Here is a 24,127-nt window from a genome sequence, read left to right as displayed (position 1 = left end):
GCGACGACAATATCGCAGGCAGGCCGAAACGAAACCGGAAAGTGCCCAAACGATACGAAGACTTTGTGCCATAGTTTTAATAAGAACTTTGGGACAGTATTTTAATCTTATATCATAAAGTGCATGTATGAGTGCTGTAGGAAGTAAATTTTATGTAGTTGAGTTATAGTATTACCATTAGTTACGATGTTTGTATGTTTCCGAGGGATATTGATAAGTGAAGGTAAAGTTTATTTCTGATTAAAGGAGGGATGTCATGATAATGAATATGTATGAGATGTACCAGAAGTCACGTGGTATGAGAGAGAGATAAGAACACAAGCAGGAGAACAAAGGAAACCAGAGAATAAAAGCCACTGAGAAGTTTACCTGGATAAAACTTGTGTTTAATGTTTTATTAACTTCACATTTCGGGCCAGAAATGTGACACCCCCGTCTTATTAACTAACCCAACAAACAAAAATATCGACACAAAATTTCCATTCCTGCCCCCCCAAACTGCAAAGCAGTACCCCTCTCGTCAACCAGGTGTGATCAGTACCACTAGTGGCAGATGACTTTGAATTCACCTCTCTCCGGAAAGACTTATAAAATTATTGTCCAGACTGCTTTATAATATCTTCCGCCACATCAATCAACTGTAGCATCTCCATCTTCTGTAATTCAGTCTCCTTTCCATTCTTGACTTTAGGAACATTGACTGCTGGCTTCTTGGAAAGATCAAAACTCAACTTGTTATCTGGTAAAGAATTAGCAAAAGTTAAAGCATCCTGAGCTTTTCCAAAAAATTGAAATTCAGATGGCCCATAAAACATTTTCAAAACTGCTGGGTATCTAAATGTTGCCCTATAACCCTTCTTTCACAACACTCTTTTAGCTTGATTAAATTCCTTATGCCACTGTATAACCTCATAACCTAAATCTGCATTAAAAAAAAACTCTATTACCTTGAACCATTATTGGATTCTAATCAACTCGAGCTTTCTGCACAGCGAGATGCAAAATCGTCTCACGATCCTGATATCTTAAACACCTAATTAAAACTGCTCTTGGAGGTTGTCCTGGAAAAGGTTTTCTTCTTAACACTCGATGAGCCCTATTCAATTCCAATCCACCAGGAAATGCTTACACCTCTAATATTTCTGGAATCCATTTACAAAAAAGTTTTGTAGGATCTTGACCTTCAAAGTCCTCTGAAAGTCCAACTATCTTTACATTATTCCTTCAATTTTGATTTTCCAAAGAATCAATTATTTGAATAAACAAATACTTTTGCATATCCCATCCAGCTACTGATTGTTCCACTTGGTCCATTCTATCTTCCACATTCTTACATCTTTCCTACATTTCATCCACTGCAATCAAACATTTATTAAGATCTTTTTTCATAGCTCCAATTTCTCCACAGACATCAGATATTTTACTTTTCACATCCACAATTTGTTAATCAACATTATGAAAACCAGTACTTATATAAGTCATAATGTTTTCATTCTGTTTTGTTAACTCCTCAAACATTGTAACCACATCAGGTCCAGGTGAAGGGTTAGAAGTAGGTGAAATAACAGATTTAAAAGGAGAAGCCATTTTTGTAGTCTGGGCCTACCTTCCATTGCTTCAGCTGCCATCAAAACAACTCTTGATCTTCTTCATCCTAGTATTCAATTTGTTTTTCTTCATCATCCTCAGGTACCAAAATATCTTCTTTAGTCTCCATGCTGCATGTTTGGACCCTATCCAATATTGGGCCGACATCATCAGCTTGACATGGAGCAGGTCCCCCCGCAGCATGAAATCGATCCAGGACCACACAGAAGCACGACATCGGGTGCATGCTCATTGGGCCCATTGCGTAGTAGTGGGCACACATGGGCAATTCAGCATGCACTGAAGTGCTACCTACAGTGCTATCTCACCCGCTCCCCTGCGCGACTTCGCTCAGCTCACCCCTCAGGCCTTGCTGACAGCACTGCTTCCACAGGCATCCTGGCTGACATCGGCGCCATCTTCAATCAGTCGAATCCCCGGAGATGTCGATCTTCTTTCAAGTTGATCCAGAGACATCCTCTGTGGCTTGGGTTCCATGCCTAATTGATCCTGATGCTTCTTATGCTCAGTAGGCCCAGATATTTCACTTTTTCCAACAACTTTAATAACTAATTTCTTCTGCTTCTGACCTTTTCCTTTCTTCATTTCTTGCAGCCCCAGCACTTAATAATGCATCTAATGAACTTCTTAACTTTTAAACAGATTATATAACTTGGGCATTAATTAGTCTTTCCAGGGAGAAACGGAACCCATGTCTTGGTTCTACGCCATGTTGCCACACCCCCCCCTCCCCAGAGGGCACTTTTGACACTGCTGGTCAGACAGACACCCCAGGGCACTCACTTCCTGATGTGAGAGGCTCAAGTTGGGGACATCCTCATCCCACATTCGGAGCAGCCATGCAACCAGGTGCTCACCAGCTGCTGACGGTACCAATCTGTCAGTTGTGTGGATTCTGAACATAGTCTAACACAGTGGTTCTCAACCTTTTTCTTTCCACTTACATACCACTTTAGGTAATCCCTACGCAATTGGTGCTCTGTAATTAGTAATAGATTACTTAAGATGATATGTGAGTGGGAAAGGAAAGTTGAGAATCACTGCTCAAGACCCAATTGTTACTGAAATATTTTGCGTGAGAAAAATTGTCATTGGCCCATTTTCTTTGGAGTTATGAAACTGTGCACATAACAAGTCAATTAGGTACGATTAAAACAGTGGTTTTCAAACTTTTTCTTTCCACCTACATACCACTTTAAGCAATCGCTTACTAATCACAGAGCACCTATAGCATAGGGAATACTTAAAGTGGTATGTGAATTGAAAGATAAATGTTGAGAACCATTGACGTAACTGAAAATTTTATTTATAGAACTCACGTGTGGGAAAATCATAATGGGAATAAAACACACATGCACAATTTATAGAAGATGAGCATGGGAAAATCATAACGGGGATAAAGTACACACAAACACACAATTAACTCAATACGTACAATCAAGGAAAATGCAATATGATGCCTGCCACCCCTTGACTCAGTGCAGGCACATCTCTATGCTACTAGGGATACTAACTAAAACACTATTAACCCTACAACAGTGTACACCTCACCAATGATTTTTCCTGTGCCTTTCTACTATTCTCGGCCTAGAGTGAAGCAGGATGGTTTCTTGAAAATGGCAAAGAGAAAGCCGAGCACACATGGCGCCCTTTATAGTGCTGGCATGCTGGGAGGTCCAGCCCAGGTCATTTACAGGGTTAAATGGCTTGGTGCTAGCAAGATCTAATCAATTACAAAGGCCAGTGGCCCAAGAGCAGGTACAGGAGGGCTGGAAAGTCCAGCCAATGGCTCATGGCAACAAATTCTGATCGATTACAAAGGCCAATGTAACAAAGGTACTTTAAGGGGCCAATGGTCAGGTGTGCACCATGGGTGGGACAAAACCTTGATTGGCAGGTGGTGTGTCTTCCGACCAGGTAATGGGCAATGCTGTCACATGACAGTCACGACCCTCCACAATACATGTGTATTGTGTAAGAGTGCAAGAATTATCTTCCTCTCGAAGGCAAGAATAAACCAGAAACTTAACATTCTATGGGTGAATAAATGAAGGCATGAACAACTAAGGGTATGGAACATACTTTAAGTCCATCGATAGAAGTGATAAGAGTGATTACAAAAGGATTAGAAATAAAGTTAAAAAAATGAAGGAGCAAAAAGGAAAATTGTACCATCTGACATTTCACTGTGACATGTTGAATTCAATATTTGGATGGAAGTAGACCATTCAGGGATTGAAAGCGTGACATGAGTTATGAGATAGGTGCATTTAAAATAGAAAATGAATTTAAAATAAAGAGTAAATATTCAACAAATGAATCAAACTCAGGGGATAAAACCCCTGCTCCAGACAGATTGTATCCACTCACTTCAAAGGAATCTAGAGAAGAGAAATCAAGAGCAGTACTGCAGATATTCAATAATTTGTGGGGAAATGTGTGATACCAGGGTAGAGTACTGGTAAATAGCTAATGTAATGCATATATTAAAGAAATGGGATGCAGTGCATCCAAGGGAATTACAGAACAGTGATCTTAACACAAGTGGTAAGAAAAAATAGAAACTCTCCCAAAGGAGAGAACAGAAGAGCATATGGATTGAGCAAAATATAATAATGAATAGGCAGTATAGATTTCAGAAAGGAAAATTTACATGACCAACCTTGGTGATTTTTGAAAAAGAAGTAACAATAGAGTAGGAAATAATAATGCAGAGGCTATATTTTGTCTATATTTTCAACAGAAATTAGGAGACACCCTGCAAAGTGGATTGCTGGCAAGCTGCAGATAGATGGACAATAGGATATCTATTCCCAATGTAAAAAATGAGAAGCGGAATTCCAAGGACAAATGTTGGGACCACTGCCATTCACAATTTACTTGAATGATTTAGACTCTCAAATCAGAAACATAATTTTCAAATTGTGTGTGCTGAGCAATGAAAGGGTCGTTGGGTTGGTCAAAAACTAAAGAAACTAAACACAAAAAAAGCTGCAACAAATTCCAAGTCATGAAGGACCTTCCAAAATAAGTAAAATGGAAAACAAAGTTTCAGACCGATTAATGCAAGCTGGTACATTTTAGTATTGATCCCTTCCTGACTCAGAAAGCTGCTGCTTGAATGATTGCACCTTTAAAGCTCATGAGCCATGATAACTGTGCCACAGTTAGTCCTCCTGTTTGAACTTATTTAGTCCTTATTCCCTCCTGCATTTCCAGCACCATCAGAGGTTATTTTTATAAACTTGTCATCAGTGATAGAATATAGAACAATATAGCACAGGAACAGACCCTTTTTTAAAAATCTTTGTTAAGCTATTATATTCTTACACAACTGGTTTTGTATAAAATAAGGTTCATGTTTCATAAACTGGAAAATCTACTGTTTGAAACCCAGACTCCTGATGATCAGTATTTTCAGTGGCAATCCAAGCAGCATTTTGGTCATTACACTTCTGTTTGCCTGAAATTGATAAGGGGCCAAAATGAGCCTTTCAAACATGAGGTTAAACTTGCAATGCCAAACAACAAAGGAATGTCAGTGTGAAGGAGCAGGGAGTATAGCCTCCACTCAGCCCATTGATGGTGACTTGAGCATCATCTGCTGCTAACGTGGCAGAATGCAATGAGTTTTAACCAGGTCAGCTAGCTTTTCCTCATTTGTTCATAAAGGTATATCAGTTTGGCTTATGCCCAATGGGGATTCACAAGCAATTATAGTTGGCTGGAAGCTGTAATGTATAAACAAAGATCTAAAATCTTCACACCCTGACTTAAATTCTTTGCTCAATACTTTGAAAAGATGGAATAGACTGGAGTAAAACAGATTACATTTAGAAATGTATACTATTGCCGAAGGTTTCAATGTAATTGCATCCCTTAAAATTAAGCACCGTCATTTAACATTCCCTTGAAATTCAGCACTGTTGTTTGGCTAGGAATAAAATTAAAGAGTGGGAAAACTCCCAGATGTGGTTCTCTCTGCTGATTTTCTGAGGAGAGTTTAGCTCTGCAATATTTACTCGTTTATATCAGTCTTATGTTAAATTTGACACATGGTTGTAGTGATATGGCAACCCTAGCCATGAAAAGTACTAAAATTAATTGCTATCAATTAAAATGTTACCAAGTTCTTGTGATAAGTGTTGTCCTTTAAGCAAAGGCCCAAAATGTCATCCCCAATCAGTCATGCTAAATGGCTGTACAGTCACATTTGCAATCCAAACCATACTTACAATATTCATTTCACTAAAATCAAGGAATAAATGAAAAGGACAGAGCGCACAAAGCTGGGTACTGTGCAGCCATTTAGTGGTCTAACAAGGATGAATTAAAAACCTATAATTCCTCCAATTACAAAGTAACCATTTCTTTGGAAGATTTTAAAGATGCCATCTTACAAAAGGCACTTAATCAAAATTGGTCCATGTGCATTGAACTGGGATTCACTAGAAGTGTCCTGTACTGATCACTAGTCCCACCTCCCGGCTCCTTCCCCAGGAGCCCGTATATAACCCTGGTTTCCTGCCTAAACCCTGAACCCCTCTGAAGCCTGTTCATGAACCCTACCTGTATTGTAAGCTGATAAAAGTGTTTTACTTCTCCCTCCAGTCGAGTGTGAGCTTTTATCTACACTACAATTTTATTAGCTTACAAACAAGGATGGAGGCGTTGCTCAAGCCCAGTATGCTGTTGATAGGCCTCCAATCCCCCAATGTGGCTGAGGAGTTTGCATATTGGCTAGACTGCTTCCAGGCCTACCTGAATGTGTCCACAGGTGTCTTCCACACAGATGAGTTCTGGAGGTCGGTGCTTATCTCAAGGGTAGGGACGAAGGGGTACGTAGTTATCCGAGACTGCCCGATGTACGAGGCACTGAAGGCCCGCTACATGAAGGCCCCGAACGAAGTCCTAGCGAGCAACCGCTCACTCTACGCCACCAACAGTGAGTGGGGCACCGAAGGAGTGGGACTTCCAGCCTTTGGCTCAACAGGCTTAGGCAAAAGCAAGCGAGGAGAAAGGTAAGTGGCATTATTTTAGCTCAGTCATGCCTATGGGGTTAGTGCTTTGTACTGGATGTCAGATGTAGGAACCATGGGTGAGTCCCACCCTCCCAAATAGCCACATCTGCGTCAGGTTGCACCGAGATGCAGTTCCTTAAGGACCGAGTTGGGGAACTGGAGCTGCAACTTGAGGACCTACGGCTGGTAAGGGAGAGTGAGGAGTTGATAGATTCAACTTTCAGGGACAAGACCAGATGTGTCAGGTAAGTGGGTAACTGTCAGGGGAGGGAAGAAAAATACCAGGAAAATGGAGAGCACACCTGTAAATATCCCTCTCAGTAACAGGTATATTTTGTTGGATGCTGTTGAGGGAGATGACCTGACAGAAGCTGGCAGCAGTGACCAGGTCGCTGGCACTGTGCCTGGCATGGTGAACCAAAAGGTAAAGAGGAATGCAGTGGTCATTGGGGACTCCATTGTCAGAAATACAGACAGGTGATTCTGTGAGCCAGATAGGTATGCCCGCATGGTGTGCTGCCTCCCTGGTGCAAGGGTGCAGGATATCTCAAATCGGGTCCAGGGTATTCTAAAAGGGGAAGGTGCATGTGGGTACCAATGACATAGATAAAAAGAAGAAAGTACTGAAAAAGGATTACAGAGAGCTAGGACAGAAACTAAGAAATAGGACAGCCAGGGTGGTGATCTCTGGTTTGCTACCTGTGCCAAGTGCAACTGAGGACAAAAATGGAAGGTTAAGAAAAATGAATGTGTGGCTAAGGGGCTGGTGTAAAGGACAGGGTTTTGGCTTCTTGGATCATTGGGATCTCTTTTGGGGAAGGCATGACCTCTACAAGAAGGATGGGTTACACCTAAACCCAAAAGGGGTCAATATATTGGCAGCTAGGTTTGGTACAGCTGTTGGGTGCGGTTTAAACTAATTTGGCAGGGGGGTGGGAACCTGTATGATAGGGCAAAGGACAGAAAAGATAAAACGGGAAAAGTTAGGTTAGGCAGCGAAAGTAAAAATTCAGAAAGAGCAAGGAGGGTGAAAAAAGCAAATCTGAAGGCTTTATATCTTAATGCAAGAAACATTCGGAACAAGGTAGATGAATTAGCTGTGGAAATTGAGATAAACAAATATGATTTGATTGGGATTACAGAAACATGGCTGCAGGATGTGCAAGCCTGGGAACTTAACATCCCGGGGTATACGATATTTAGGAGGGATCGGCAAGAAAGAAAAAGGGGTGGGGTAGTATTGATGGTGAGAGAAGGGACCGACACGATTGACAGAAAGGATATCAACTCAGAAGATGCGGAATCTATATGGGTAGAACTGAGGAATAGCAAGGGGCGGAAAACGTTAGTGGGGGTGGTATATAGGCCTCCAAATAGTAGTGTAGAGGTGAGGGAAGGCATTAAAAGAGAAATTAGAAAAGCGTGCAATAAGGGAACAGCTGTCATCATGGGAGACTTTAATTTGCATATAGATTGGACTAGCCAAATTAGTAAAAATACTGAGGAGGAGGAATTCCTTGAATGTTTACGGGACAGTTATCTAGACCAATATGTCGAGGAACCAACTCGGGAGCAGGCCATTTAAGATTGGGTATTATGCAATGATAAGGGGCTAATCAACAATCTTGTTGTACGAGGCCCTTTGGGTAGGAGCGATCACAATATGATCGAATTCTCACTCGACATGGAGAGTGATGAAATTAAAACCGAGACTAAGGTCCTGAATTTAAATAAAGGGAATTTTGATGGTATGAGATGGGAGTTGAGTAAGATTGATTGGGTGGTGTTTATGGGGGAGTTGACTGTGGATAGACAATGGAAAGCATTCACAGATCTAATGGAGAAATTGCAAAAATCCTCTATACCGGTTTGTCATAAAAATAAACCAAAAAAGGTGACTCAACTGTGGATAACAAGGGAAATTAGAGACAGCATTAGGTCCGAAGAGAGAGCATTAGGTCCAAAGAGAGAGCCAAAAAAAGTACCACAACCGAAGACTGGGAGCAGTTCAAGATGCACCAAAGGAGGACAAAGGGATTAATCAAGAGAGCAAAAATAAATTACGAAAGTAAGCTTGCGGCAAATATAAAAACCAACTGCAAAAGCTTTCATAAATATATCAAGAGGAAAAGATTGGTGAAATCCAGAGTAGCTCCTTTGCAGTCGGAATCGGGGGAATATATAATGGGGAATAAGGAAATGGCAGACCAATTAAATTCTTACTTTAGTTCTGTTTTCACAAGAGAGGATACAAATAACCTCCCAAGGATGTTGGGAAACATAGAGACTAATGCAAGGGAGGAACTGAAAGAAATCAATATCTCTAAGGACATGGTCTTGGGGAAATTGATGGGATTGAAGGCAGATAAATCCCAACGGCCTGATAATCTACATCCTAGGGTACTTAAGGAAGTGGCCATTCAGATAGCAGATGCTTTAAGAATTATTTTCCAGAACTCGATAGACTCAGGATCAGTACCCATGGATTGGAGGGTAGCTAATGTTACCCCACTATTTAAAAAGGGGGGTAGAGAAAAAGCGGGGAATTATAGGCCAGTGAGCCTTACATCAGTAGTGGGCAAAATGATGGAATCCATTATTAAGGATGTAATAGCGGAGCATATGACTAGCAGAGAAGGGATCGGACGGAGTCAACATGGATTTACAAAAGGTAAATCGTGCTTGACAAATCTATTGGAATTCTTTGAGATGGTGACAGGTAAAATAGATGGGGGAGAGCCAGTGGATGTGGTGTACCTGGACTTCTAAAAGGCCTTCGATAAAGTCCTGCCTAAACGACTGGCTTCCAAAATCAAGGCTCATGGGATTGGGGGCAAAGTATTGATGTGGATTTAGAACTGGCTGGCAGGTAGAAGACAGAGAGTTGGGATAAATGGCTCATTTTCTGAGTGGCATGCGGTGACCAGTGGGGTGCCACAGGGATCTGTACTGGGACCCCAGCTGTTCACAATTTACATTAATGATCTGGATGAGGGGATTGGATGTAATATCTCCAAATTTGCAGATGACACTAAGCTAGGAGGGGTTGTGTGCATGGAAGAGGGGGTCAGGAAGCTCCAGTGTGATTTGGATAAATTGAGGGACTGGGCAGATACATGGCAAATGCACTACAATGTGGATAAATGTGAGGTTATCCACTTTGGTAATACAAACCGGAAGGCAGATTACTATTTGAATGGCAATAGATTGGGAGATGGGGAAGTGCAGAGAGACCTAGGGGTACTTGTACACCAGTCTCTGAAGGCGAGCATGCAGTTACAGCAGGCGGTTAAAAAGGCAAATGGTATGTTGGCCTTTATATCAAGAGGTTTTGAGTATAGGAACAAGGATACCTTACTGCAGCTGTACAGGGCCTTGGTGAGACCACACCTGGAGTATTGTGTGCAGTTTTAGTCACCTTATCTGAGGAAGGATGTTCTTGCAATGGAGGGAGTGCAGAGGCGATTCACCAGGCTGATACCTGGAATGGCAGGAATGACCTATGAGGAAAGATTGCGCAAATTGGGATTGTACTCGCTGGAGTTTAGAAGATTGAGAGGGGATCTCATAGAGACATATAAAATTCTGGCAGGACTGGACAGAATGGATGCAGATGGGATGTTTCCAATAATGGGAAAATCCAGAACCCGGGGCCATGGTTTGAGGATAATAGGCAAACCATTTAGGACCGAGATGAAGAGGAATTTCTTTACCCAGAGGGTGGTGAATCTGTGGAATTCATTGCCACAGAGGGCAGTAGAGGCAGGTTCATTAAATATATTTAAGAGGGAATTAGATATATTTCTTCAGTATAAGGGTATTAAAGGTTACGGAGAGAAGGCAGGGACGGTGTACTGAACTTTAAGATCAGCCATGATCTCGTTGAATGGCGGAGCAGGCTCGAAGGGTCGAATGACCTACTCCTGCTCCTATCTTCTATGTTTCTATGTTTTTTAATAGCGGGAAAGTCGATTGACCACTACCTGCTGGATCTGTGGTCAGTGGCTAAGTGCAGGTATGTGGCCGCTTTGGGCTGCGTCCGGTAAGTTGATAAACGGTCCCAACCTAAAACATTGACATGTTTGCTGCATGACCTGCTGAGTCCCTTCTCTTGTTCATTTGGGATTTCACCATCTAAAGTTTCTTGTGTTTCTCTAAAGCAAAGGAAATATCTGTGATCAGACTGTTTTCACACTTTCCCAGTTGTGCCAGTGTTCCAACTGAAGCATTAACTGTACATTTCTTTCCACGAATGCTGCCTGATCTGTTAAGAATATCCAGCATTTTTGGTTTACATAGCACATTAATGCTGTTCAGCCCAGTATCTAATTTCCAGAGAAATTATTTTTGTTGCCAAGCTACTAAATGTGGATCAGAAATTACACTGGTCTGTGTGCCTCAGGTAACCATCAACACTACAATGCATTCTTAATTCAATGTGTTAACACAGATATGGAATCAGTACATCTCATTTATAATTTTGATGTTCAACCAAGTGGGTACATTGTTGAGTCAAGTGTGTTGGGAAGCAATGAGCACATAAAATTACTGATAAAGCACCCTGATATTTGAAAACATGTATTCCCTATTTCATTCCCATTTTCCAGTTTTCTCTGCTTTTGTTACAGGATCCATTCTCTCATCTGCTCAGGTCGTGACAATTTACCAGCCTGAGACATTTAACATTAAACACTGCTAATCAATCAACCTTCTGAACTCAAGATCTGAGTCTCCCTCGCAGAAGAAGAGAAACAATAGCAAGAATGGAATATTCAACAAAACTGGGACAAGAATGTTAAAGCATCGTCAGGAAACTGACATTTAGAATGATCGAACATGACTGGGAACATTCTTCATGATGGTAAAGTATTACTGAAACAAGACTGTGTCAGGAGAATGAAAATATGGCATGGCACAGAACAGAGCTCGAGTAGAAATGTTGTTGCTGCCAGATGTAATGTAATCTGTGCCCCGAACTCACAACTATTCTCTTGGTTATTTACTAGAGAATGTTTTTTTTCAAAGTTATCTGCTTTTTCCATTTTAGTTTATAATATCACTTCAGTCAGGTGCAATGCACAATTTCCCCTTATTTTACAATGTACTTATACGTCAAGATTCTATGAATTTTAGTCTTAATAGCAAATGTGCCTGAAAAGTAACATTTCATGTTTAATTCTATAGTTCAGCTAAACTTTTTACATCATAATAAAAACAATGTACTGGAAACACTAAGTCAGAGAACATGAAACAGAAAGTTAAGGCTATAGCTCAGGATCCTTCACTAGAAATGGGAAGAGAGGAAACAAGTTAGTTTTAAAAGTTGTCATGATAATTGGGGGGGGTGGGGTGGTGTGGGGAAGCAGCGAGGGGGAGGGGCGGGAGGATAAAAGAAAGAGAATATATCTGATAGGTTGAGGCCAACTTATAATATAGCAATAGGTATAGCACTTAGGATCAGATTATAGTTCATTCTCTGTAACGTGCTGCAAGGTTGTGGGATAATAATCAGCAGGCTTAGACTATACAAATTGAAAAGAAAAAAATGAACCAAAACAATGATAGGCAAGCAAATTGCCCAAAATTGGAGAGCTTGATCATGAGTTCTGAATATCATAACCGCACACAACATTCAGGAAGGAAAGACTGTAAAGTAAAGCATTTGGGTTAGCATTGCTCATTATGGATTTCTAAGGAAAGCCATCGGCTTTGATATCATGGAATCTCTACGTTTGAGTTGTGGAACACCAGAGGCCATAAAATGTTCCTGGGAGGGTGTACAGACTACTAAACAGTAGTGGAGAAATTGCAAAGGTACAGAAGTAAACATGGATGATTTCAATATGCAAGTAGTGGTGAGATTGTAAAGGTACAGCAGTAAACATGGATGACTTCAATATGGATGCGGATTGGGAAAACGATACTGGTTCGGATTTTCGGAAGTGTAGAAGGGATGATTTCCTCACCCAATATATCAGGTAAACAGAACAGGTAATCCAAGACTGGATTTTGTTCACCAAGGCAGAATTAATGAGTAACCTTGGTGAAGAATGACCACAAAATGGTGGAATTTTTATTTGGATGGAGAGTGACATCGTTAATTCAGGGATTTAGGGCCCAAACTTAAAGAAGAGTAACTACAATGACATGAGGTGTGAACTAGCTAGCATAGGCTGGCAAGGTACACTTAATGGGTTGACAATAGATTGGCCACTCATACCTTGAAGAAAGGCTCAGGCCCAAAATATTGGTAATATATCTTTACCTCCTCTGGATCCTGCAAGACCCGCTGAGTTCCTACAACATTTCTGTGTTTTGACTACAATCATAGAGCCTGCAGACTTTCGTTTTTCACTCCTGGCAGTAGAGAAACAATGGTGAGTATTTAAAGATCATCCCCATTTGTGTTAAAAATAAAATGGGAAAAGTGGCTCAACTGTGGCTAATGAGGAAAATTAGGAATTAAATTAAAACCAAAGAGAGGGCAAGGAATAGCAGCAAACCTGAGGACTAGGAGACATTCAGATAAGAAAGACAAATGGTCTAATTGGGGGGGAGGGAATTAGAAGGAGTATCAGAGGAAACTTGCAGGGGACATAAAAACTGACTGCAAAGGCTCTGAATGGTATGTTAGAGGTTCCTTGCAGTTAGAATCAGAGTAATTCATAGGTGGCACAATTAACATAGCAGTTAGCGGAACGCTATTACTGCGCCAGCAATCTGGGTTCGAAATCTGGTGTTGTCTGTAAGGATTTTGTATGTTTTCCCCATGTCTATGTGGGTTTCCTCTAGGTGTTTTGGTTTCCTCCCAAAATGTATGGGGGTTGCAAGTTAATTGGGCTATTTGGGTGACTCAGGCTCATGGGCCAGAAGGGACTGTTACTGTGCAGTGTGTTTAATTATTTTTTTATTTGAAAAAATTTATAATGGGGAACAAGGAAATGGAAAACCAATTGAAATATTAATTAGTTCTGTCTTTACCAAGGAAGATGCACACAACATTCCAAGAGAACTAGGGATTCAAGGGACTAGTACAGAGGAGGAATTAATGGAAACTGAATTAGTTGTTGAATTTTATTCGGTAAATTGATGGCATGAAAATCAATAAGCTGCTGGCCTGCATCCCTTTATGCTTAAGAAGGTATCCCTAGAGTTAGTGGATGCATTGCTGATTATTTTCCAACACTCTGAATCAGTTCGCTTGGATTGGAAGGTTGCCAATCTGACACTACATTATATGAAAGGAAGGAGGTGGTGCGGAAAATGCTGGTCAAAGATGACATTGAGAGGAGTGACAGGATTACTCCATATCAGCACAGATTTACAAAAGATAAATCATAATTGACCAATCTTCCAGAATTTTTGAGGATGTAACCAGGTCAAGGGTGAACCAGTTGATATGGTGTATTTGGAATTTCAAAAATCTTTTGATAACGTCCAGCACAAGAGATTGGTGTGCAAAATTAGAGAACATGGCATCAGAGGTAATGTACTGATATGAATATGGGGTATCAGGTTATCAAGTGAATGTTGATAAAGGTGAAGTAATGCCTATGGTGGATATGGATTACTTTCAGTGTAAAAAATTGACAAAATTTAAATGGAAAAATTAAGCAATTAAATACTTTGGAATTAAAATGAGTAGAAATATAAGTAATTTGTTTAAACTAAATTATTTGCCATTGTTAAAAAAAATGGAAGAAGAATTGAAAAGATGGAAAGATTTACCAATAACATTAAAAGGACAAGTGAATTGTATTAAAATGAATATTTTTCCAAGAATACAATTTGTTTCAATCATTGACCATTCAAGTACCAGAATTTTTCTTTTGAAACTTGAATAAAATAATATGTGAATTTCTTTGGAAAGATATGATGTCAAGAATTGGTTTAGAAAAATTAATGTGGAAGTTTGATCAGGGTGGACTAAGACTACCAAATTTTAAGAATTATTTTAAAGCAGCTCAATTGAGGTTTTTGTCCTCCTGTTATCAACGGAATGAAAAACCAGCTTGGATTCAAAAAGAAATGAATAAAATTGGTGAAACTATTCCAGAGTTAATTTTATATAAATGGAATAATGAGTCATTTAAAGGAACTAAAGATTTTTCCATATTGGATCATATATTAAACATATGGAATAGAATTCATATTGAGAGATAAATTAAAAATGATCAATGACCAAAAATGTTGTTAAAACAAAATCAACTTCTTCCTTTTATTTTGAATAATTCTTTATTTGATCATTGGTTCAGTAAAGGTTACAGAGAATAAACGATTGTTTCTTAGGATCTTTTTTATTAACTTTTCATCAATTAAAAGATAAATATAATACAATTTTTGCATATTATCAATTAAAAATGTATTTTAAAAAGAGGCTGGGAGCAGATTTGAGACTCTCGAAACAGAGTCAATTCGAAGATAATAACAGATACATTTGTTGTTAAGAAATTTATTACTAATATATATACAAAATTACAAGAGACTGCAAAGAAAAAAGATTAGTATTAAATCAAAAATCCGATGGGAGAAAGATTTAAATATACAAATTCAGGAGGAGATTTGTTCAGAATTATGTTATGAAAATGTTACAAATATAGTAAATGTTAGATATCAAATGGTTCAATATAATTTTCTTCATCAATTATATTATACTCCATATAAGTTAAATGGGCTTAATCCTAATTATTCAAATAAGTGTTTTCAATGTGTGAAAGAAATAGGGACTATTTTGCATTCAGTGCGGTCTTGTGAAGAATTGGAAAGGTTTTGGAATGAACTGAGTTTATTATTAGGGGAAATTATGAAGATAAATATCCCAAAGGATCCAAGAATATTTTTACTTGGAGATATTTCTGAAAAGGATGTAAAATTGAAATTGGACAAATACCAAGAAATTTTTTTAAAGTATTGCAATAGCAACTGCAAAGAAATGTACACCGATATCATAGAAAGATAATAGAGAAGTGTCATGACATAGATGGTATAATAAGATGCAAAATTGTAGACCTTTGGAAAAAATTACGTAGAGTTTAAGGAATTGAGTTGAAAATTTTTATAGTATTTGGAAACCATATATGGATTTTATGAATAATTTTCTGTCCACCTCTTCTACCTTATCCACTCCTCTTAATCAGTAATTTTTAATAACAATGAATGATTGTCTATGCTAATATTATTGAATATTAAATGGTAGGTGTTTCTTTCTTTTCTTTCTTTTTCTTACTTTTGGGTGGGGTGGATGGGGAGAAAATTATCAACTTTTTTGTATCATTGCCTATGGATTTTTGATTAATGTTTTATTCATTTTTTTCCTGTAATGATGCAAACAATTAAATAAAATTTTCAAAAAAAAACAAAAAAATCTTTAAATAATAAACTAGCCATGGCTAGTTTGTATGGAGAGTTAACTAGTTTGTAGGGAGATCAGATATTGGCTGAGGAAAGCCACGGCAGAGCTGCAAGACTTCTTTTTAACCACAGACTAAAGGAGGATCAGGCAGGTGACCATCTACAATAACCACATCAGCGTCGATGAGCATACAAGCACAGAGGCCAACTACATGGACAAATGTATAGAAGATGTCACAGTGACCAAACAGTACACAGCCTGGGTGAACCAGAAACCATGGCTAGACATGAAGGTCCAGGAACTATTTAGAGCTTGGGATGCTGCTTCCAGTTTAGGCAGTAAGATGCAACTAAAAATAGTAAGGGCAGAACTCTCTGGGGCAATCAGAAAGGGAAAGTGACCATCTAGTGACTCTGACCTTCATGCTCATGAATCACTTTGAAACACATCAAAGCCCACCTACCAGTAATAATGGACCCATTCCACTTTGCCTATTGGCCAAACCAATCCACAAACAATGTTATAGCACTGACCCTCTACTCCATCTTGACCCACCAAGTGAACGATGTCTTATACATCAGGCTGTACATTGACTTCAGCTCAGTGTTCAACACAATCACTCCCCAGAAGCTGGTGATTAAACTGTTCTCGCTGCGACTTGATACTCCTCTCTGCAACTGGATCCTAAACTTCTTGATTAGAAAAACCACAGTCAGAATCAGAATTTATTGTCATGAACAAGTCATGAAATTCATTGTTTTGTGGCAGCATCATAGTGTAAACATTCATATAAACCACCTTACAAAAATAAATTAAAGTAGTGCATGTAAAGTCAAAGTAAGGCAGTGTCTGGTTCATTGATCATTCAGGAATCTGATGGCAGCAGGGAAGAAGCTGTCCTTGTGCTGTTGGAGTCCTCATCTTTGGCTCCTGTACCTTTTTCCCAATGGTAGCAGAGTGAAGAAGGCATGGTGGGGGATCTTGAGGATAAAGTCTGTTTTCTTCTTGTAGATGTCTTCGATGAAGTGAATTCTGGTGCTCATGATGTTGCAGGCTGAGTTAACAACCCTCTGGAGTTTTTTTCTTGTCCTAAGATTTGGCACCTCTGTACCAGACAGCGATGCAACGAGCTAGAATGCTCTCCACCTGTAGAAATTTTCAAGAGTCTTCGATGACATACCAAATCTCCTCAAACACCTCAGGAAATATAGACACTGGAGAGCGTTCTTCATAATTGCATCAAAAAGGAGGCTTCAGGACAGATCTTTGGAGATGTTGACACCCAGGAATTGAAGTTCTTGACCCTCTCCACTACTGAGTCTTCAATGAGCACTGGGTCCTGTTTCCCTGACTTCCTCCTGAAGTCCACAGTCATCTCTTTGATTTTGCTAATGTTGAGTGAAAGGTTGTTGGTGTGACACTACTCAATGAGCTGATCTATCTCCCTCCTGTACGTTATCTCCCTCATTGCCGTTAGTGATTCTGCCAACAGCGGTAATATCATCGGCAACCTTGTAGATAGCTTTGGAATTGTGCCTGGCCACACAATCATGAATGGACTAAGCACACCTCCTTGAGTTGCATTGCGTTGATAGTCACTGAGGAGGGGATGTACTGACTGTGGTCTTCCAATGAGGAAGTCAAGTGGGGGGGGGGATGGGGGGTTCAGAGGCCTAGGGTTTGGAGCTTCTTCTTTCTTTTTAAAATATCTTTATTGAGTTTAATAAAAAATGCACACATATTGATCCAATACATAGATTGAAAGATAAAAAAGGACAATTTGTACTTCTCCAATAATACTCAAACAATACATGTGAACATTGTGTGTACTTCTCTTGATCAATGCTTTTTACAAAATATCTCAAAAGTAACATCTCTAAACATGGTTTGCTTGTATATCCAAAATACTTAGGAAATGAAAGACGACAAGGTTTGGAGCTTGCTGACCAGCACTGAGGGAATAATGGTGTTAAAGGCTGAGGTCTTTGAAGAACATTAGGTCAACATTAGTTGCTGTTTTCGAGGTGATCCAGAGCTGAGAAGAGAGCCAGGGATATTGCGTCTACAATGGAGTGATCATGATAATAAGTGTAGTTGGTCCAGACCCTTGCTGGTAAATGTCACTTCTAGCCTTGACTAACCCCTCAAAACATTTCATCACAGTAGATATTAGTGCTACTGGGCAATAGTTGTTGAGGCCAGCTCACTCCTCTCTTCTTAGGCACCAGGATGATTAATGCCTTTTTCAAGCAGATGGGAACTTCTGACTGCAGCAATGAGAGCTTGAAAATATCCATGAATACTCTGGCTAGTTGGTTGGCACAGATTTTCAAAACCTCAATCCCATCACACTGAGCACTGGCGCACCACAGAGCTGTGTGCTCAGCCCGCTCTTGTTCATGGTGGTAACTCACAACTACTGCCAGGTTCAGCTCCAACAGAATCAAGTTTGCGGATGATGCAACAGTGACAATCAGAAACAACGATGAGTCGGCTTACCATGAAGAGGTTGACAGGCTTGTATAGTGTACAAGAGCAACAAGCTGAGTCTCAGTGATTAAAACTGCTGAGAAGAAGACTGGAGTCTCCCTCTCCTCTACTGACAACATTTACAGGAAGCAGTGCATAAAGTGAGCTCAGAGAGTCATCAAGGACCCTTACTATCCAGCCCACAGTATCTTTAAGACACAATCTTCAAGAAAGAAAATAAGTAGTATAAAGACAAAGACTTCCAGGCTGGGAAACAGCTTCTTCCTGCAGGCATTGAGACTGTTGACCAATTCTAGAAAATTGCAAATTATTTATATATATATATTTTTTTTTTTTAAAAAAAATATATATATATATATATGTATATATAAAAATATTTTTACCGGTATTTATTTTGGATTGCTCTGTGGTTTGGTGTGTAGGGTGTACTTTGTGCGTGCGTTATGGTCCAGAGATGTGCTGTTTTGACGGGTTATATATGTACTGTATGTTCAATCAGATGACAATAAACTTGAACTTGATCCAAATGTAGCCGTCCCATAATTACCTCTCTGAAAATTCTATAAAAAGGGTTCTTTGAAGTTGTTCAATGTATAACCATTGTCAAATAAATTTTATTACGGTGATTACAGTTAATTCTGTTTTCAGTAGCCCTAACATGACTGCTTTTTCTGTCCTCTACAGACTTCATTGTTATGTGATGACTTATGATCTCCTTTCATTGCCTGGTGGTACCTTTGCATTAGTACAGAGGTCATGATGATAAATGAACAGTTCTGATGTGGTGAGTATGATTCTACCAGATTAGACACACTATCCAGACAGAATAATTTTTATGAGCTGTTTGAACTCACCCAACTCTCTTGTTTAATTGCGTGTTCAATTACTTCATTAAAGAGGTGACCTTAAGAACAGATTTTTTCGGGCGTTGATTCTTCAGAATATGAATTAATGGATAAACAATGAATAAGCATTGAGATTTGCTCTGAAATTGATTTTAAGTTTGCTTTTCTGCCATTTCAAACATATTCTGTCTCCTACTTAATAAATGTGATGTAGTGTTAAAACAGAGGGAGAAAGAATCTAGGGAAGAAACAAGGAAGCAAAGAAACATCTAAAAGAGAGAAAGATCTGGGAGCAGCAAGTCAAAGTGTGCTGCTTCCCCATGTCTGCTGTCCATTTTTGAATAAATTGTTAATGCTGTGAATACCAATGAAGGTTGTCCAAGGCTACAGCAAGGTATATATCAGATGGAAAGTTGGGCAGAGCATAAGGAGATTGAATTCAGTCTTGAAAGTCACATTGGGGGGTGGACATTTATGGTAAATGGTAGGCCACTCAGGAATGTGGTTGAACAGATGGACCTTGGGATTCAGGTCTATGGTTTCCTAAAAGTGGCCTCATAGGTTAATAGAGTGATGAAGAAGGCATGTGGTATGCTTGCCTTCACAGACTGGGACTTACTGTATGATATAAAAGTTGAGATGTTGTGTTGCAACTGCACTAAATATTTTAAGGCTGCAGTTGATTGCTAAACAAAAGGAATGATGTGGTTGCCTTGAAAAAAGTTCAGAGGAGATTCACTAAGACTTTAGCGCTAGGTTTGTTCTCCTTAGTGAAGGAGCATGATGTATATAAAATTATGAAAGGCATAGATAGAGTACATTGTGAAAATCTCATGGTGGGGATGTCAAAAACAAGAGGACATATTTGTAAGGTGAGAGAAAGGCGCTCTAAAGGGGATCTGAGGAGAAAGAGTTTTACTTAAAGAGTGATTGTTAATGAATTCACTGCTAGAGGAGGTGGTGGAAGTAGTTACAACTGAATAGTCAAAGTGTAGAAAGAAATATGCAAATACAAGCGAATAAGATGAGTGTGTTGGGCCAAAAGATTGGCACGCATGTGTGAGCCTAAGCGTCCATTTCTGTGCTGCATGGCTGTGATTCCACAAAAACCTAAGTGTTGAGACCCACAGAAGTCTGCAGATGCGACTGGAAGAACTTCAGTGAGTTGTGCAGCATCAATGGAAGATACAGTATTGTCAACATTTTGGGAACTCTTCATCAAGAATTCATCAAGAATATGTGATGAGCTGTTTTCAGAAATCTGAAAAAAAAACAGCTGCAAATGGCCAGAAAAAGCAGGGGATAGTTAGTTCCTACCAGTTTGCAGGAAGTTTTGAAGGTCAAGGTGTGATTACTGGTAGGGGAGTTTTCCTATCTTCAGGGTCAGAAACTACTCATATCTGGCAGATCAAGGTAAACTCAATGGATGTTTAACAGCTGGTTTTGAAAAATCCTGGGTTCATTTCATCCAACTGTAACTGAGCACAACAACAAACAATTCTCCAGCTTCAGATGCTAATGAAGGCCATTGGTTAACAAAGTAAATAACCACAGAAGTTGGGTAGAAAGTCAGTTATGCTGGAAACACACATCAGGTCAAACAACAAATGTGGAAGGAGAAACATAGTCAAAACTTCACTTTGAATATATTTAGTAAAACTCTGATAACACTGAAAGTAGTAAATCATGAAAGTCTGCATATCTGCACATGATTAAAGTAAAAGCACGACGCTGGAGAAACTCAGCAGGTCAAACAGTGTCTTTTATATAGCAAAGAAAAAATGTAGGCAAGGGCCTGGGGCCGACTGCCTACATTTTGTCCATACCTTGATGAAGGGCTCAATCCCCAAATGTTAGTTATTTACTGCATCTTTATATTTGTTATATAAAATACATTGTTTTACCTGTGGAGTTTCTTCAGCATTGTGTTAATACTCTGGTAGTGTCAGAATGACAGATCTTTTTGAGCATAGGATGTTATTCCATTTATGATCTAACACATATTTTGAATCAGAATCTATTATCATGATCAAGTCACAAAATTAAGTGATTTGCAGCAGCATCTTGGTGAAAACATTCATAATTATGAACCATCTTACAACGTGACTATAAACAACAATAATTGTGCACAAAAAGGAAGGCCGTGTCTTTAGTTCATTGATTATTCGGGAATCTGATGGCAGCGGGGAAGAAGCTGACCTTATGCCGCTGAGTGCTCGTCTTTAGGCTGCTGTACTCTTTTCCTGATGGTAACAGAGTGAAGAGGGCGTGGTCTGGGTGGTGGGGATCTTTAAGGATAGAGGCTGCTTTTTTAAGACTTCGCCTCGTAGATGTCCTCGATGGAGTGGAGTCTGGTGCATGTCGCAGGCCGAATAAACACCCTCTGTAGTTTTTCCTTATCCCAAGATTTGGCGCTTCCATATCAGACAGTGATTCAACCAGCCAATGTCCTCTCCACAGTACACCTGTAGAGAGTCTTCGGTTACATACCGAATCTTTTCAAGCACCTCACAAAGTATAGTCACTGGTGGGCCTTCTTCATGATTGCATCAACATGGAGGCTTCAGGACGGATATTCAGTATTTGAAGTTCTTGGCCCTCTCCAATACTGAGCCTTCGATGAGGACTGGCTTCCTCTTGTCGTCTATAATCATCTCTTAGATTTTGCTAATGCTGAGTGCAAGGTTGTTGTTGTGACATGACTAAAAAGACCTGCTCTACCTCCCTCCTGTATGCTTTCTTATTGCTGTTTTGTGATTCTACCGACAACTGTGGTGTCATCGGCAAACTTGTAGAGAGCCTTGGAATTGTGCCTGGCCACACAGTCATGGGTATATAATGAGTAGAGTAGTGTGTTACGAGCCTAGAGGACCCCAAAACCCAGCAGCAATAGATATTCACCAAGACAAATGGTTACTTAAACAAAAGTTGCTTTTAATTATCTTTAAACATGAAAATAGAATCAAACTTTAACTTATCTCTATTGACTTACTTAAGCTAACAACCCCCTTATAATTCTAAGCACACATGTGTAAGTTCAGAAAAATTCTTTGGTTCACAGTCCAATCTCACTTCTCATTCCTCCAAGTTCACTGGTTGCAGGCAATTCTTATTCTGTGCACAGAATTTAACATTTATGAAGTTCACCAGGCTTTGATGCTTGAAAGGTAAATGATTACCACTCAGAAAGGTTCTTGTTGGTTTTCAGAGAGAGATTTGTTGTTCCAGGACATCCACAACTGATGTACAGGTACACAATCCTTTATCCGGATATCTAAAATCCAGAAACCTCCAAAATCCGGCATTTTTTTCCTGGTGCTGGTACAGCGGAGGGAGAGAGGGAGAGAGAGAGACTGAGACTGCACATTCTCAGCTTTTTTAATGCAGGACCCATCCATGTGACCTGCAAGGACCAATTTTGCATCAGCCTCACCTGTGGGCAGATCTGACCGTTGCTTGGCAGGTGAGGTGACTTCCAACTAGGCTCCAGCCGGAAAGGTCAAATGGCCCTTTGCAATCCACATTCCCACCAGATTCCAGATGGAAAAGCTATATGACCCTTCTCATTCCATTCTACATTCTACCCCTTGGAAGTCATTACACATTTAAAGGCAAGTACCCCATGGACATATCTACTTTACACAGAGCCCATACCCACTGATAGCCCGCCAACATCCCCCACAGCTACCCTGCTTCCTGATGGGGTGGTGTTTGGCTTGTTTAATTTGTTCGCTGACTCTCATGTGTGGTGAGTGAGTGGTATTCCCAAAATGGACTGGAATATAAGTGCAACGCTTCTTACTGACAACAGCCCCGTACCACCTCTGTCTGCAAGCAGGTAGTCCAAGGCCATTGTGACTCCACTTTATGTTGAAGTGCCAGAGCCATTGCATTGGCCAGCGTCTCCACAATGGTGGCCATTCATCTGGGTGCTCCTTCAGATTTATAGCAGCTGCACATCCAGGACATACCATTTAGCCCCCAAGTAACACTGACCTTGACAGGCTGTTGGCTGTGGACCTTCTCATCCCTGGATACTGTTCCTCCTCACACTCCCACCGATTGCTCAGACCAGTGCAGATTGTTCCACCTGCACATACATTCCCAAGACCTGATCACCATTTGGGAATTTACTTTGAGTGTCAGGACTTTGTACTGGTCAGATGGTGCGCAGGGAAAAACCCACCCTTGAGCTATCCATCCCTCTGAGGGTCCTCAGATGTGTGACTGTTACAAGTATAGGGCAGAGTTGGATGACGATCATATTCTCCTCAACACAGGAATATCAAAACCCATGGAGTTGGACAGTTACCCCCCAGATTTTCTGTTTTCTGTGTCAGCAAGGATCGTGTTCATGGGCGTCCTTCAGTAGTTTTCAAGTTGTTGGCTCTATCGGAGCATTCGTCAGCTATGAATTCAACACCGCTCACTGCCTCCATCACCACTTCTAGCACCTGCAGATGAGTCATTCTGTGAATGAAGCAAACTCACTTTCTCCAGGTTAGTATTGTGCAAAAACATCGCTACCGATGGGTCCAGTCGAAACTCCTTAAACCCTGCTCACAGCACCAAATGTTGTGTTCAGAATTAGGTTTGATGGATTCAAAGAGAATCAAGGCTGGACACGTGTTATGAACAAATAGTGGTCTTTATTTACACACAGGGGTATTCACAAAAAAGGCATACACTGACAGACCAATGTACATAGCACACAGGCACAGTACATCGAGAAATTAGGGTTTAACTTTTTCAGCACGGGAACATTAACCGCGTAACTAAGTAAGTACATACATATGATCCTGATCTCCAGT

At 40.0% G+C, this 24,127-nt stretch overlaps 1 protein-coding gene across 5 annotated transcripts in view; it reads left to right on the top strand.

Moving 5' to 3' along the window:
* Positions 1-24,127, top strand: part of LOC138757225 (endophilin-A1-like) — a 225,909-nt gene that overhangs the window by 27,914 nt on the left and 173,868 nt on the right. For all 5 annotated transcript variants that reach the window (XM_069924232.1, XM_069924221.1, XM_069924243.1 and 2 more), the window contains exons 2-3: positions 11,258-11,490; positions 19,156-19,255. The gene's annotated coding sequence lies outside the window, so the exon portion shown is untranslated. The remainder of the gene's footprint in view (positions 1-11,257; positions 11,491-19,155; positions 19,256-24,127) is intronic.

Source organism: Narcine bancroftii, chromosome 1, assembly GCF_036971445.1.
Source record: "Narcine bancroftii isolate sNarBan1 chromosome 1, sNarBan1.hap1, whole genome shotgun sequence".
In the NCBI taxonomy this organism is placed as follows: domain Eukaryota; kingdom Metazoa; phylum Chordata; class Chondrichthyes; order Torpediniformes; family Narcinidae; genus Narcine; species Narcine bancroftii.
The sequence above is the reverse complement of the archived record's forward strand: the minus strand, read 5'-3'. Positions and strand labels throughout refer to the sequence as shown.